This window comes from Neomonachus schauinslandi, chromosome 5, assembly GCF_002201575.2.
Source record: "Neomonachus schauinslandi chromosome 5, ASM220157v2, whole genome shotgun sequence".
In the NCBI taxonomy this organism is placed as follows: domain Eukaryota; kingdom Metazoa; phylum Chordata; class Mammalia; order Carnivora; family Phocidae; genus Neomonachus; species Neomonachus schauinslandi.
This window is the reverse complement of record NC_058407.1, coordinates 146,343,122-146,359,318: the sequence shown is the minus strand read 5'-3', so window position 1 is coordinate 146,359,318 and position 16,197 is coordinate 146,343,122. Positions and strand designations below refer to the sequence as shown.

General features: G+C 50.1%; 1 protein-coding gene across 1 annotated transcript in view; it reads left to right on the top strand.

Annotated features, from left to right (window-relative positions):
• The first annotated feature begins 49 nt into the window (after positions 1 to 49).
• The window catches only part of LITAF (lipopolysaccharide induced TNF factor), a 27,829-nt gene continuing 11,681 nt past the window's right edge, over positions 50 to 16,197 (top strand). Inside the window, exon 1 of the mRNA XM_021698068.2 lies at positions 50 to 92. The gene's annotated coding sequence lies outside the window, so the exon portion shown is untranslated. The remainder of the gene's footprint in view (positions 93 to 16,197) is intronic.

Genomic DNA, 16,197 nt, shown 5'->3' with positions numbered 1-16,197 from the left:
CCCGCCCCCCGGCCCCCGCCCCCGGCCCGGCCCCGCGGCTCTCCAGCGCCGCGCGCTCAGACCTTCCGGCTCTACCGGTGGCGCGGGCGGCGGTGAGTGCAGCGCGGGCGCGGGCGCTGGTGGGGGGCGCGGCGGTCCGCGCGGGAGCCGGTCTCGGCGGCGCGATGCCGCGGGTCTCCCGGCTTCGGCTGCTCCCGAGCCCGGGGCCAGTGCTCGCGCCGGTCGCGGCGGCGGGGACCCCGGCGGGCCCCGGGAGTCGAGGCGGGCTGGAGGGCGTAGGGGTCCCGCCGAGATGTGCCGCGCGGGGCCCGCCGGAGCCGGGGCACGGGCTGGGTTCCGGCCCTGCTCCCGCGAGTGGGCCCGTCGCCCGTTCCAGGGTAGTCCGAAAGAATTTCCGGACGCCGGTCCCAGAAATTCGGCTTCTGAGGGCCGCGCTGTTATCTGCGCTTTTCGCCCCGCCACCCTCAGCGGGTGCCTTTGTGGACACCGCGGGGCGGCGGGGGGGGGAAGGCTAGGGAGCCCCCGAGAGGTGAAAATCCGGACAGAGCGCGAAGGGAGCCTTGGCCCTGGCTAGATCCCCTCTCCGCGGGTTAAGGTGGGCACCGGGTGAGTGCAGGGGTCGGTCCAGACCCGCCCACTGCCGGTGCCGCCTGGATGCGGGTGGCACCGGCTGGGGAACCTGTGGCAGAGGTGGACATCCCCCCTCCCCCGCCAAGCCTGGCAGGTGGCCTCCTCCCCTCTGTTCTCCAGGTCAGTATGCATCTGGGCAGTGAGGTGGGTGTTGTGTCTGCACCTCCTGGTCAAGGTCAGGGGTTGGGGAAATGGGCATATTCTGGAAGGGGCGGTACATTCCAGGGATCAGGCCAGTTGGACCTTCACTAGTTTTCTCGTCACCTTTGTGCTTCTGATTCATGGGGCTGATGTCATTACCTGTTGGACTGACCTTTGGTGTTTGGGAAACCCAGTTTCTGGAAGCCACAGGCCTTCCCTTCTTAACCCATCAGGTTAGACTCTCCCACCAGTCTTCCCAAGAGGGATAAATCCCTCCCTTTGGCCTGGTGGGCTGGTGCTGGTTCAGGGGCTGCCCGGAAGGCAGGTTGGCCCTGAGGTTCCCCTGGGGCCCTTGTAAGGAAGGACATGGTTTGCATTAGTGTATGCTTGACTGCCTCACTTACCTTCCTGACCCCGCCCCCAGCCTTTTCAGGGTGGTTCTTTTAAAATGGGACTAACCTGGATGCCATTGTAAAGAGAGGCATGAGCTGGTGTCTGGGACTCCACCACCGTGTTTGGTTTTGTCACAGTTGGATCAGAATCCAGAGAGCAGGTGACTTGTTCTATCTGGCATGGAATAACATCTCCTGCTGCACTTGGCTTACCTCTAAGCCAGCCTTTGTCTGAGATCTGAATGTGCACCAGCCTCTCTAAGAAACATTAATTGTAGCTCTCCTATGCGGGAGGCCCATCTTCCCTCTTTACTGTTTTCCTCTTACTTTAAGGCATTGATAATAGATGCTCTTATTCACATTTGGAAAATATCTTTGTAATGTTTTTGCGGATGAAGTGACTGGGTGATGGATCTGAGACGGAGGATCAATTTCTGAGGTCTCTAAAATACTAGATAGTTTGGTGAGTATACCTCCCTTTGCTCCTTCAGTCCCTTTTATGGGCTGGCTGTGGGGAAAAAAGTGCTACCCTTGCCCTTTAAAGGACACAGGAGAAATGGCTCCAGGCCCTGAGGGGTTTATGTTGTGGGTCGAAAGTGGAAACACATGCAGGCAAAAAAGTCAGTGTTCTCTAATTTGTGGAAAGAGCTTGAGGGGAGTGGAAAGGAGGGAGATGTGAGCGAGGAGCCAGGATAGCCACAGTGGGTTTAGTAGCAAAGCCGAGGCCTGAGTTTATGTGGCAGAAGGGGCATGTAGACATGGTGAGCAGCATTCCAGAGGAGCAGAAGGGTCTCTGCAAAGCTTCAGAGGAGGCACAGACAAGACAAGGGTTGGACCATAAAGGGAAGCCGCGGGGAGGGAAGGAGCCAGAAGGCATTTCCAGCCTAAGTTAATTTTCAAGGAGATCAGCAGTATATACTCTTGCTGTTAACCACCCATACTGATTGGAGGTGTGTATTAATACCACTCTAAGAATGGGCCAGTGCCCACCTGGGACTTAAAATTCTTCCACCAAAGATGAATCAACCCAGAGCTACAGTGATGGTGGAAGACAGGAGACTCATAAGAGGAAGTCCTAGAACCTTGGCATTACGTGTTGTCCTGTATTTCTTTTTGCTTTTACTGCAATGAAAACAGCCCAGTGGGAGAGGTGGTCCATCTCATCAGGCAAACAGACCTCCTTAACTCTGCCTTTCTCTAGTACAGACGTGTTTATGGTGTCTTTGGTGCCCAGTTGGCCTGCACTGGTCTGTTCTGAACTCAATTGGTGTTTTCTTAACATTAAAATTGTTATTTATGCTCAAAGTGGTGCTTTCGTAGGTCCCCGCAATTTCTTCTTACTGTTTGAGCCTCTGTTGCTGTTCTGGGCTGCTGTGAACGCTTCCTTGGCTAATGTAGTTGTCCCTTGGGTGCAGATTATTTCAGTAGGACCGTGTGTAATTTCATAGGATTTAAGACACGGACAGAGGACTGCCTGGCTGGCTCAGTCAGTATAGCGTGCAAGTCAGGATCCCAGGGTTGTGAGTTCGAGTCCCATGTTGTGTGGAGAGATTACTTAAAAATAAAATCTTAAAAAAAAAAAACAAAAAAAACAGAAGAAAGGAAATATTGAGGGTGTTTGTGTGGTGGTTCTCTGCTCACCTGTAGTAGGTCGGAAGTTCATTCACCGGGATCCTAAAAGTCCGAGGCACTCCCTCCTTTATTACTTTCTTCTTTATAGGTGTTAACTTGAGAGAAAAGAATGGAGAATTTCAGCTACTTAGCTCATGGACCTTTAGAATTGACAGTGTTCCTGGAGTAAATTTAAGAGCTCAGCATTTCCTTGCCTTAACCTTGAGTCTGGGGAGGTTATTTGTAGGTGATGCATTGATGTTTTTTGAAAGTTATATAAAAAATAACACTATTGCAGAAAGCATGGAAGGTAAAGAAGATCGGGCATAATCTCAGCCTGTGAACCAAACAGCTAGCATCAGCTTTCCTTGTTTGTTCCGCAGCTTGATCTTTTATCATGGTGCCTGTTTATCCGAAGCTACAATCTGGGTACATACAATTTTGTATCCCGATGCAGTCCTGTTAATGTTCTCATTGTGCCGCTTCATCAAAACCCATCATTCCTGTGGAAACTTGCGGATGTGGTTTCACCAGGAATCCAGAGGGAAGTCGCCCTCTCTGATTCGGGGGGAGCAGCCCACCTCCCCAGTGGAAGGATTTTCCATCCCGCAAATCACTGTAATTTGTACTTACGCCATCTTTGAACCTGGCTCTCAGACTGTGGTAACTTTATCTTTGATTTGTGGGACATGTCACCCTGTGGAAACAGACAGAATTCAGAAGATGGTATTTGAAAATAATTTCTCTGAAATATTTCCTATGAGCTTCGGTGTTTTTACTGAGGTATACCAAATTTGAATTTGTTTGAGGGCAGCTAGCCCAAGAGCTGTCGTAGTGTTTTCTCACTTCCTTTCCCGAAGAGGGCTGGAGATCCCATTTTCCACTTTTGTCTAAATTCTTCCTCCTTACTAATTTAGAGTTTAGAAAGCACCATTCGCCTGGGACATTTTCCGGAACCGTGGGCAAGTTAAATTCCATTATAACAAAAACAGCATTGCAGTATCTTTGTATTTTCAAGTTTGCTAGCTAGTGGCCCTTAGTTTAAGAATTTTGAACAATATTTGATTTAATACATGTACAAGCTAGATAGTTCCTTAGAGTTTTTATAATCAGGTTTCACTTATGTTCACATTATTGAAAGAGCATTTTTCTCCAGAGATCGCAAAAGACCAGATCTTTTTGGCCTTCCCAGCTGGTTCTCCACCTTGTGTACAAACAGGGCTGTTTTCTTAGGCGTCAGGGACAATTTGCAGGAATGCCCTTTGCAGCCCCTCCCCCCCCCACCTTTTTCTTTTTTTGCTGAAGGAATCCCTTTCCCCTAGGGTCATTTCAGTGATGTGAATATTCCAATATTGGGAGCTGGTCTCTGGGTTGCTTCTCTGGGGCTGGAGGGTGGGGGCAGGGAGTAGAAGTGAATAATCTTCCTTTTCTCTCCTTGAAAGAACTGATTTTAAGAAGGAGGATTAAGTTGGTGGTGAAAAACCTGCTTTATCTTCTCCCTGAGGGCCTTGCCCTTTTCTGTGTTGATCTGATGTATTTTTAGAAGAGTTTATCACCCACATGTGTTTAAAACCATTGTGAGAGTTTTGAAATCCATGTTTTAAGGGAGGGGTACAGATCCTAGGCCAGGCATCCTTGTGCATCCAGCTGGGAGGGGTTTTGGAGATTCCTTAAACCTCAAGGCCTGTACATTGCTTACATTTGGGGATATCTTTTTCTTTCTTTTTTTCTCTTTAATCTCCCCAATTAGAAATAATTAGAAACCCTGGTCACAGAAACTGGCTTCACTTCATCTTTTGCATTTAACCAAAATACCCTTAAAAAAAATGCTTTCTTAAAAAACAACAACACCTTTAAAAATTTTTTTGTGTTTTAAAATTGAACTTGAATGTCTTTGGGTGAGACCTGCCTGCCCTCGTTCACCTTATAGTTTAGTTTTAAGTTTGCAGGAAAGTTGTAGCCAGCACAGGGAGTTTCTGTTGTTAACACTGTTGCGCGTCATCCCCACAGTACCCTCAAACCAAGGAACTGACATTGGTGCCTCGCCATTAACAAAACTCCAGATTCTATTTTGGAGTTCACCCGTTTTCCCCCTGACTTCCTTTTTCTTTTTTTTTAAGATTTTATTTATTTATTTAATTGACAGAGAGAGAGAGAGACAGTGAGAGAGGTAACACAAGCAGGGGGAGTGGGGAGAGGGAGAAGCAGGCCTCCTGCCAAGCAGGGAGCCCGATGCGGGGCTCGATCCCAGGATCCTGGGATCATGACCTGAGCCGAAGGCAGTCAGTCACTCAACCAACTGAGCCACCCAGGCGCCCCTGACTCCCTTTGTCTGTACCAAGTTTCCATCCTGGGTACCACATGGCATTTTAACACCTTTTCCCAGCATCCTCTGGTCTCACAATGTCTCAGTCTTGTTTCCATGACTTCTTGAGGAGTACCGGTCAGAGATTTTGTAGAATTTCCCTCAGATTGGGTTTGTCTGGTGTTTTTCTTATGGGCAGGGGAAGATTTGGCATGGAGGTGAAATGCCTTTCTCATGACATCAGGGGGTACCTGATATCCACCAGACATTGCTAATAATCTGAACCTTCTTCATTAGGTTGAGGTGGTGGTTTCCAGGTTTGCCCATTGTTGAGTTCCTGTCTTTGTCTTTTTGTATACTGTCCCTTAATAGCAAGATACTAAATCCAGCCCACCCCAGCGAAGGGGTGGAGAGACTAAGCTCCACCCCCTGGAGGGAGGGGTATCCACACACACCATTTGGAATTCTATAAGGAAGATTTGTCTTCTGTATTTAAAAAATACGCACTTATAAAATGCTTGCACGATAGATATTGCCATCGTATATGGGGTATATATGCTGTGTATGTTTGTAAAATCTCAGTTCTACAAGGATGTAGTGTGGGCATAGCTCTCCCAAAGCCCCGTGGGGACCCGGGAGAAGTGTAGAACCCAGCCCTTGCCCCGGGGAGGTGTAATGTGGTCCAGTTAGGGAGACAGAATCTAACTTGCAGACAGGATGCAATTAGGATGCATGAGGAAGGCGTATGTTGTAGAGGGCTGGATTGTGTAGGCTTGGCCAGGGGCATGGGGGCAGGCTTTAAGAGAACTCAGTAGGTAACGTTTACCACCCCGTTCTCACCTGAAATCTTGCTAAAGGTGAGGCGGATGTTTCCCATAATTTTCAAAGACATGACAGTTAAAATCCCTGCAGTCAACTGGAATATAGCCAGAATTGAGGAAATAAGCAAATAGAAGACTTCCAAGTAACACAGATATTTATCATCAAGGCAGACGCCCAAACGTGTTTCCCTTACTCATAGAAGGCACCCAAGGAAACCAGGAGCTCTTACTTTGCATAGAGTTCTTACACAGTGGGTGCTGGTTTCGCATGCTGAGAGGCTTTGGCACAGTAAAGACAGGGGTGTTTAGTTAACCAGCAGCCCCAGTCTGGACCTTCCGCAGTCTGGGATAGCACAGAACCAGCAGATGCCGACCCAGGCGCCATCTTCTTATTTTTTGTAGACTTTAAGGAAGCAGGGAGAAATATGCGATTGATATTAGAAAATAGTTCGGATACTTTTTGGGGAGGGATGCTGCAGGAAGCTTCCAGTCAGAATAAAGCAGTAGCAGAAGTTACGAGGCTGGAGTTCAGACAAGATGCGGGGAGAGGGACCCCCTTGGCTATGGGCCATTGGGCCTCTGATGTGTGTTTACACTGATGGGCGTTGCTGTGAGGCTTCTGCCGCGGTTGGTTTCTCCTGGTGTTCTACATTTTGAGGCTTATTTTTAGAATCTAACTCTGTCTTGGCAGGAGTTGAATATTTTAAGGGGGGTTTTCAAGTCGCTCTTGGGCTGCTAGTTAATTAAGCAGAACCCTTGTGTGGGGTCCCTCCCTGAAAGGTTCAGCCTGGCATGCACCTCGCCTGGGCCAGGGAGGCCCTTGGTGGTGGGAAGGCTCCTGTGATCCGACCCCACCCTCCTGGCCAGCTGCCACTCGCCTCCGCATAGGACACAGGTGTGCCTGTTTCTGTGAGTCCAGCCATGCTGTTCCCCCCATCCCTGACCGGCCCTTGCCTGTGTCCCCTCTAGACCCTCCACTTGCCTTAGAATCTAGACTCAGTTTCCCCTTTGGGTCTGTTCCCATATCTCCCCCATGTTGATTGACTTTGCCTCCCCAGAGGGATTCCTTAAGGCCGGTGAGGGAGAGTCCATGTCTCTCCAGTCCCATATAAACCACCAGCCTTCAGAAGCCCCTGCATGAAAAATGGGTCATAGCACAAAATTCAAAGAGAAGAACTTTATTTTGGTAAATAGGACACTGTTGGTACAAATTTGGGGATGATGTAGTGAGAATAATCGTTTACACATCTCACTAAACAGAAGTAATCAGAAGCTTTAATCACTCTGCAAACACTCAGGGAGGGGCTAAGGGCGAGGTGCTGAGCAGCAACGTGAGATGGTTCAAGGGACAAAGGGCTGTGATGATGTCATTTCACCCACAGGTGGGAGTACATGGGAGGCTGGGCTGGGGAGGGCAGATACAGGTTCATTTTTAATTTATGTCATTTAATTGTAAATATGTTATGATTAATAAATACTGAGTCGTATAAATTTAATAAGCTGTATTTAATAAATCTATTTTATTGAATTTCTTCTTAATTTAATTTTTTATTGCTATGGCTCAGTATACAAAAGATCAGCAGAGTGTAAGTGAAGAGTGTCCTTCCCACTGCATCTCCCAGTCTGCCCCCTCCCCTGCTCATAGACAGCCGCTGTTACCAGTTTCTTACATATCCTTTTGGAGACATTTTATGCATATTCTATAAGGTGATATATATATCCTTCTTTCTTATACCCAAATGATGGCCTGCTATGAACACTGTTGGGGCTTTTTTCATGCATTTTTTCAATGCATCTAAGAAATGCATTTCCACACATAAAACTCTTGCTTGTTCTGTTTTGATGGTTGTGTACTATTCCCTTGGCCTGGATGGGCCATCACGGATCTGCCCCGTCCCCTGCCAATAGATAGGCGATACCCTTGTGTGCTCATCATTTGTCACTTCACCCATGCATGGGATAGCATGACTATAAATACCTAGAAGAGGAACTGCTGGGTCAATGGACCCATGCACGTTACATTTTGGAAGATGCTTTCATTGCGTATTTACAGAAAAGTTGCAAAGTTAGCACAGAAGTTTTCCCATCCAGTTTCCCCCACTGTAAACGTCTAGGGTCATCAGGGTGTGTTTGTCACGACTACGAAACTGACATTGGTGTCCCGGACTCTTAACCAATTCCAGACTATTTGAACTCAGAGGAAGAACTTTTATTCTACTGGACTCTGTTCCAGGATCTAATCCAGGATGCTACATTGTATTTAGTTTTGTCCCATTCTCTTCTGGTCTGTGACAGTTTCTCAGACTTTATTTTCTGTGACCTTGGCAGTTTTGAGGAGTACTCTCCCGGTCCTCTGTAGAGAGTCTGGGTTTGTCTGATGTTATTCTCATGATGAGCCTGAGGTCGAGGGTTTGGGGGAGGAAGACCACAGAGCTGAAGTGCACTTTTCACCCCATCATATCAGCAGGTGCATGGTGTCCATGTGACTTCTCACTGATACTAAGCTTGACTCTGTCTCTGTGCCATTTTACCTGCCTTTCCTCGAGCGAGATGAGCGTCTTTTTGCTTGTGATGACCCAGGGTCAGCTTGAGTGTGCGGTTGAGGAGTGGGTGCAGACCCCTGAGTCCCTGGGAGCCTTTTTGGGGGAGGGCTGGTGGGGAAGGAGCACCCCCTGAAGGATACAGAGGTGCAGGGCTGGGCCAAATGAGAGGAAGACCCTCCAGCCTGGGGAGAGGAGAACAAGAAATAGAAAGTGGGCTTAGTGGGGTCATGGCTGAGGGAGGAATGAGGCCAGTGGGGGTGGGGGTAGTGAACCTGGGGATGGAGAAGAAAAGCAGGGAGCCAGAGGGGCTGAGCACCCATGCTGAGGGAAGAGGGGTATTTCTTTTTACATTTTGATAAGGAAGGATTTGAGCCGTCATAGAGCTCTTAGGAGGGAGCCAGCTGAGAGGTGGGATTGGCAGGTGGGGGACAGTATTGGGCCAGAGTCCCCGGGGAGATGGCAGGGCATGCCCAGCTGGCCACACTCAACACGGTTAAATGAAGTTTGAGCCAGAGAAGGGCTCCTTCTGGATTGAGGGCAGGCAGACGGGCCTGGGTATTTCGGATGGGAGGTTGAGGGAGTCGGGTCTGCAGGGGGCAGAGGCGTGGGGGCCCCACATGGGAGGGAGGACAACCAATGACCACAAGCTCAGCGGCTCAAGTCACACAAGTCCGTTATCTCCCGGGTCTGGAGGTCAGAAGTCCAAAATGGGTGTCCCTGGGTTAAAATCAAGGTGTCACGTTCCTTCCGGAGGCTCTAGGGGAAAATCCATCTCCCAGCCTTTCCTGGCTTCCAGGGGCACCTGCGTTTCTTGGCTTGCAGCTCCTTGCTCCGGTTTCAAAGCCGGTAGGGGAGCACCTCCTCTTTTCTGAGGCCCTCCTGCCTCCCTCTTATGAGGAGCCTGTGGTGACATTGGGTCCACGGGGAACTCGGGACGGTCCCCTTATCTCTTAACTGAAGCAGAGCTGTTTAAGGCACCACGCTCACGCACTCACACGTTCTGGGGATTAGGATGTGGACTACTCTAGGGGGCGCTATTTTGGGTGGGTCATGGCCCCAGAACCGCAGCACGGGGTGCAGTGGGGTCTGTGCTTGGATCTTGGCTGTGAAACCTCTGGGCCACTGTGGGCAAGCGATCCCCTCCCTGGTCCTTGTCTGCTTCCCTGCAGGTCATTAGCACGTGCCCCGGGTTCTGAGCATATCCACTTGCCCCCCTCTGAGGTATGGCTACTATTAGCCCATTTTCCAGATGAGGACACCAAGGCACAGAGAAGTCGAGCAACTCTCCCAAGTTCACACAGCCTAGAAGTGGCAGAGTTGGGCCTTTGAACCAAGGGAGCTTATTAGTTCCAGAGTTTCTGTTCTTAAACAATTCGACCTGCCTCTAGATTCCATCATCTTAAAATACATTCCATCACCTTGACTTTCTTTTGAGCTCTTCCATTTCCCTCTCCGTGCCCTGCCTGCTCCCATCCTTCCGTGTCTTCTCTTGTCTCGTGATCATCAGTGGATCTTCAGCAGGCCAGGCTGTAATCTGAGCCATTCCTAGTGACCCCTGAGACATGGGTGGTGCCTACCCACTCTTGTAAATGACCGGGGCGTGCATGCAGGGGTTTCTGGAAATCCACCAGGCCCACCTGTACCATCCCCGAGCTCGGTGGTGGCCGTGGCCTCTGATTCCCCATCAGCTCAGTTCCTGTTTGGATTCTGCAGTGAAGCCAGTCGTGTCTTCTACCATTGCCCAACGAGACCTCTCAGCATCAGGCATCATCTCTCTGTGCTTCTTTGCTTTGGGGGCTGCCTGTTGGTCATCTCATCAGAATGGGAGGGTTGCCCAGGGGGCTCAGCCAGTTAAGCGTCTGCCTTCGGCTCGGGTCGTGATCCCGGGGTCCTGGGATCGAGCCCCGCATTGGGCTCCCTGCTCAGCGGGGAGTATGCTTCTCCCTCTCCTTCTACCCCTCCCCCTGTTTGTGTGCTCTCTTGCTCTCTCTCTCACTCTCTCTCAAATAAATAAAATCTAAAAAAAAAAGGGATGGGAGTGGGCAGAAAAAATGACTGACGCCTTAAGTCCCTCATCTGCCAAGAGTACCCCTTCTGTCCCTGCCAGTTATAAAGAGGCACTGAGGATGGAGATGCCAGCGCAGGTGCGAACTGTGTCCCCCCCTTTTCTGTCCACACCTGGCAGCAGGAGTTGCTGATGTTTCTGGCATCTTGGGGTACAGGATAGTTAGAGCCTCTGAGTTTTCTTGACACCATGAGAAAAGGACAGACTGCCATTTCCGGAGAATGGATGACACACCATCCATGTGGGTCAGGGGGCTCGAGAGCCACACCAAGGACCAGGTAACGAACGTGGAGGGGCAGGTGTTTCTGAGTTTGGGGTGACGGCAGTGAGGAGCCTGCTCATGAGTCCGCATTTTGAATGGACGATCCTGTCGCAGGATGAACCCCTCACTCTCTTGGGTAACCCCAGCCAGAACCAGGAGCCCCTTCCGCGGAGCGGGGATACCAACAGCGTCAGAAACTTGCATCGAGGAGTAGAGAGAGCCCATCTTGAGGTTCAGAGATTGTGGGTTTTATTTTTTTTTCTTTCTCATTCTGTCTTGTTCATGTTTGCACACCTAAACATTTCCCTTTCCCACCCACATCTTGACTCGATCTCCTGCCTTGACATCCCGGGGTGCCCTGTTGAGAAATACCACTCTTCTCAGAAATCCTGGAGGAAATGAAGGATTTCAGACCGAATTAAGTGATTCTAGTTCTGGAGCGTGTTTGGTGACACTTGGGCCAAATACTCCTATTACCTTGAGCTGAACCAGGAGACCGTCTGTTCCTGAGGCTTGTCATTGTATAAACATCTTCCTGCAGAAACGTTCTCAGCTTCTAAATTGAGGTGTTAGGGGAAGACCCTCCCATTTATGTCTGCTTCCAGATCTTGATGCCATCCAAGATGGGTCTGGTGTTCTACCCACATTTGTTGGAAGTGTCACAGTGACCAGCGTGTCCTGGGTTGTCTGGGGTGAGCCCCCAAATCCCATATCTAGGGAAGCCCCTCCATCCTGGTGGGTCACCCTGTAAAGTACCCATGGCGTTTTGAGCCTAGTTGTAGGTGCTAGGGATGTGGATTTTAATAAATTTCAATCGGGCCCACAGACTGATCCTGAAGCCAGACAAGTAAAGAAAAGTGCTCTGTGACAAGTTCGGTGGGGAAACACGTCTTGGTCACAGCTAACACATACTCACTGCTTCTGTGCCCCTCATTGCTCTGGGTGCTTTTCACAAGGGGCCTCATTGAATCCTCCCAAGAGCCCTAAGACACTACCAGTGTCTCCATTTTATGGGTGGGATAACCGAGGCACCAAAGTCATGCCATGAGGCATGCCATCTGACCAGAGGCAGTCCAGCTACAGACCCTGTGCCCTTGATCTCTGCACTGTGTAGAGAGGTTCAAGCGGGGATTAATTCTCCCCTGAGATCGCTTCTTGGGGGAGGTGATGCATAAGCGGGGATGGGACAGGTGAGAGGAATTTGCAGCCCATTGGGAAGGAAGGACACCAAGGGCAGTGGAAAGAGCATGCCTGGGACGTGTCCGGGGACATCTAAGCCGGGCTGTGGATGCATCACAGACGTGCAGTGTAGTGGGTGGTGACGTGGGAGGTGGGGTAGGAGTAGGGGTTCATGGTGCCCTGGGAACCCCCTCCATCCCGGGCAACCCAGGATCTCCAGTCATTCTTGTCTTGGGGGCACTGGGCATGTCAGAAAGACCCCAGAGGTTTTGGGCTTAGGTAAATGGGGCCCCAGGATGGGCTGAACTAAGTCTAGTAGAGTTTGGAGGCTCAAACTGCCGGCCTTGGCTTGTGACACAGACTGGAGATTTCTCGCAATGCCTTTATTTTCCCCCTTTGTGATTGAGGTGAAGCTCACATAGCATAAAACTCACCATTTCAGAGTATACAGTTCAGTGGTGTGTAGCGCGTTCCTAGTGTTGTGCAAACACCACCTCAATCTAGTTCCAGAACATTTTCATCACCCCACTTAACAGCCCCCCATTTCCTCTCCACACCCTCCCTCCGGCCCCTGGCCAGCACCGACTGCTGACCTTCTGTGTCTGGATGCACCTGTTTCGGGCGTTTTAAGGAAATGGACTCAAACCCTATGTGGTCTTCCCTCCCCGCAGCATCACGTTTTCGAGATTCGCCTGGAGATCTCTTGGGGCCAACTGTGCAGTGGTGGTAAGGCAAGTCTGCCAGCCGTCTCCAGACCTCCCAGAGGTGCAGACCCTTCCCCGGGAATTGAGGATTCTGGGCAGAGAGCGCTGCTGGGCTTGGCTTGGTAAAGCCCAAAAGCACATCTGTGCAGGCACAGAACGGGGAAGATGATCCTCAGAGCAATGGGAAATGCCCAGAATAGCAGCCCCGACTCGGGTGTTCCAGGGAATTCTGAGACTGTTCAGGCTGAACGTTTTAGGAGCAGATCTGTGGCTGAAAGCGAGGCCTCTCTGGGATTGTTCCAGTGTCCCAAGGTCTCAGGCCCCGTTCATTAATATCAGCTCAGGATGTGAGGATCGCCGGGCCTGACAGTGTGACTTCTCTCCAGCATTTTGAGGACACTTTGCTTCTCTTTCAACAGAGCAGTATTTAAAAGGCTGAGGCTGAGCTGCTCTGAGACTCCACTAGCAAGGGGCCTTTGCCTTTCCCACCCCAGGTGTTAACAGCAGGTGGCGGAGATGCCTGGCACCATGAGGTCCCTTAAATATGCAGCTTCGTGCCCACGTTCTATCTCTGGGAGGTTCTGGGATCTTCCCCTTCTGTGTGTCTTTCCTCCAGAACGAGAAGGAAGAGCTTTGTGTGTGGCTATCTACCTTTGGTTGATACTAAGGTCCTGGCCCCCTGATCCTTATTAGAGAAGCAGATCGTTTTTTTAAAGATTCATTTATTTTGGTGGGGGGGTGGCAGAGGGAGAGAGAGAATCCCAAGCAGACTCCCCGCTGAACGCAGGGCTCTATCGCAGGACCCAGAGATCATGACCTGAGCCGAACGAAACCAAGAGTTGGTTGCTTAACCCACTGAGCCATCCAGGCACCCCAAGAAACAGATTGTTTTAATTCACAAAGTCATCAGTGACAAAATTAGTTGGAATCCATAATAGGTATTTTTTCTCCCTGTCTTGAGTGTGTGCCGTGAGAGTCTGCAGGACATGCATCTTTTTACACGTGTAAGAGAGGCAGAGAGAGAGAAAGGCGTTCCAGTGTGTTGCTCCCATATTTTCACGTTTCATTTGGGGGTAAGGTGTGCAAAACAAGGCTGTTGATTGTATCTGCATCTCCTGGCCTCGGAGGTGTTCGGTGAGGTCAAAAGCAGCCCGGAGTCCACCGGATGTGGGTGCAAACCCTAGCCATGCCTCCTCAATCTTTGTGACTTTGGACATGCAGCTTAACCTCTCTGGGCCCCAGTTTCTCCCTGTGTGAGTTGGGATAATGATAACAATAATCCGCTCAGCGGTGTGAGGACCACATGGGATGACACGCGTGAGGATGTGAATTACAGAGCCTGGTGCTGCAAAGTAAGAGCCCGTTATGGTTCATCTTAATGCAGCTGTGAACCTGGGGTGGGGGCGGGGAGTAGTTGACGGGGATAGGATTTGCTCAGACCAGGACCTCTGGACTCAGAGATTCCCAGGTATGGTTTAAACAGCCTGGTTATCTGGTACCCTTAGCACCCTCAGTTTCTTTCTATGTGAGAATCCAGCAGATTCGATGCAGATTCAAGACTCAGAGGAGTGACCCCAGCCAGTCCCATCCTGCTTGGCCCCATTAGGCAGAGGGGAGCGCTCCCCGGGCTGGTCACCTTCACCCTGCCCATCTCCCTTGGTTGTGGCTCATTAGGTTAAATCGTGAGAGAGCTGAGCATGGTTGGAAAAGAATATGCAGATGTAAGGGACCTCAGACCTCAGTCAGTAAAAGGTTAAAATCTGTTCAGACAGTTGCATTTATGATGGCAAGCAAAGAGGAGACACATTTTGGGAATACTGAAGGAACAAATATCAGTGATTTAAGAAATTCATTGGCACCCAAATACCTCATTCCACACCTCTCTCCCCCATTCTCTCAGCGGGGACCCAGGGGAGTGGAAGTCAGTTTTGGGGGAGGGGCGAGGTTTAAAAAAAAAAAAGAAAGAAAAAACAAGTCTTAGATATTACAGTAGTGTGTGGCCCTCCAAAACTCAACCCTATCCAACGAAATCTTATTTCTTAGTATTTTGTTTTCTCTTGTTAGGCAGAAATTAAATTATATTTAAATTAATTAATTAAATTTAAATATAATTTTATTTTTCTCCTTGGGGGCAAGGGTGGGGGGGTGGAGGCAGCTATAATGAAAACAAGACAGAGAAATCCTGTTCTGTACCCAGGTTTGATGAGTGAAGCTACTCCTGGGATTCAGTCCCGTAAGCCCAGGATTAAATATCCTTATACCCCTCACTGCCCATTTAAGAGAGAATCTCTCGAACCATGAGAGACTATGGACTCTGAAAAACAAACTGAGGGTTCTAGAGGGGAAGGGGTGGGGGAGTGGGTTAGCCTGGTGATGGGTATTAAAGAGGGCACGTTCTGCATGGAGCACTGGGTGTTAGAGGCAAACAATGAATCTTGGAACACTACATCAAAAACTAATGACGTAATGTATCGTGATTAACATAATAATAATAATTTAAAAAGTGGATTAAAGAAAAAATGTGGAAAAAAAAGAGAATCTCTCACTGAGGAAATCATGGAGACTTGGAACAAAGGGAGTTTTCAGCTAGGGGCCCCAAAATTCCAAGTGGCACATTGACAGGTGAGAAAGTGGGGGCCAGGATCCTGCGGCTGGTCGTAGGCCAATTTCCAGGTCCGCCTCCAGCCCTTCTTGTATTAGAAATGCTTCTCTGTGCATTAGGCATGCCTCCTTTCCTGTGGCCTGTGGTCACCCTGGGCTTCATGACCTGGGGCCTCAGCGCAGCATGGAAACGCAGGGCCCCCAGTTCCCTAAGTCTTCACAGATTCAGGATGGTAGCTGCAGGGTGTTGGGCTGAGCACGGTCTCCGGGGTGTAGGGCCTGTGGGGCTGCCCTGGGCACATTTTCTGATTTGAATGGTGAGTTTGGAATGCCTCCCTGTGGATTTGGAAGTCATGGCAGAGCCATTCTGAGGTGGGGAACGCGGAGCTCCCCAACCCTGATGAGCATTTCCTTCATCTCTGTGGGGATGCGCGGGGGAAGGTGGATAGAGAATCGCCTTTAATGAGTTCTTCTAAACGGGCAGTCAAGAAAAACTACTCTCGGGGGCCTAATAACAAAGTTAAACAAGGGGGGGGAGGGAGGAAGGAGACCCCTCGTTGGCTCCTTTATTCCTCCGCTGGAGGCTCCCTGTAACTATGACAACCTGGCTGTCCCAGCCAACCACCCAGGGCCGCAGAAGGGGCGCTCGAGGCCGCGCTTTTCGGTGGCAAAACTATGGCTTTGCTCTTCTGCTGAACTCCAAGATGCTTTCCTCTTTGTCCCAGGAAAAGGAGCACACAGGTATTAGATGGAATTGTGCTCGTACCTCAGCACATCGGTGGCCTGATCTGGAGGGACAAGGGTTCTCTGGGGACAGTGGACTGTGTGTGTGTGTACCTGTAGGTGCATCTGTATCTGTGTGTGTGTGTGTGTGTGCATATCTGTGGGGGTGGGAGGGAGGGGGACTCTTTGCCCCCCCTTGAAGAGTTCCGCCTTGGGGGGG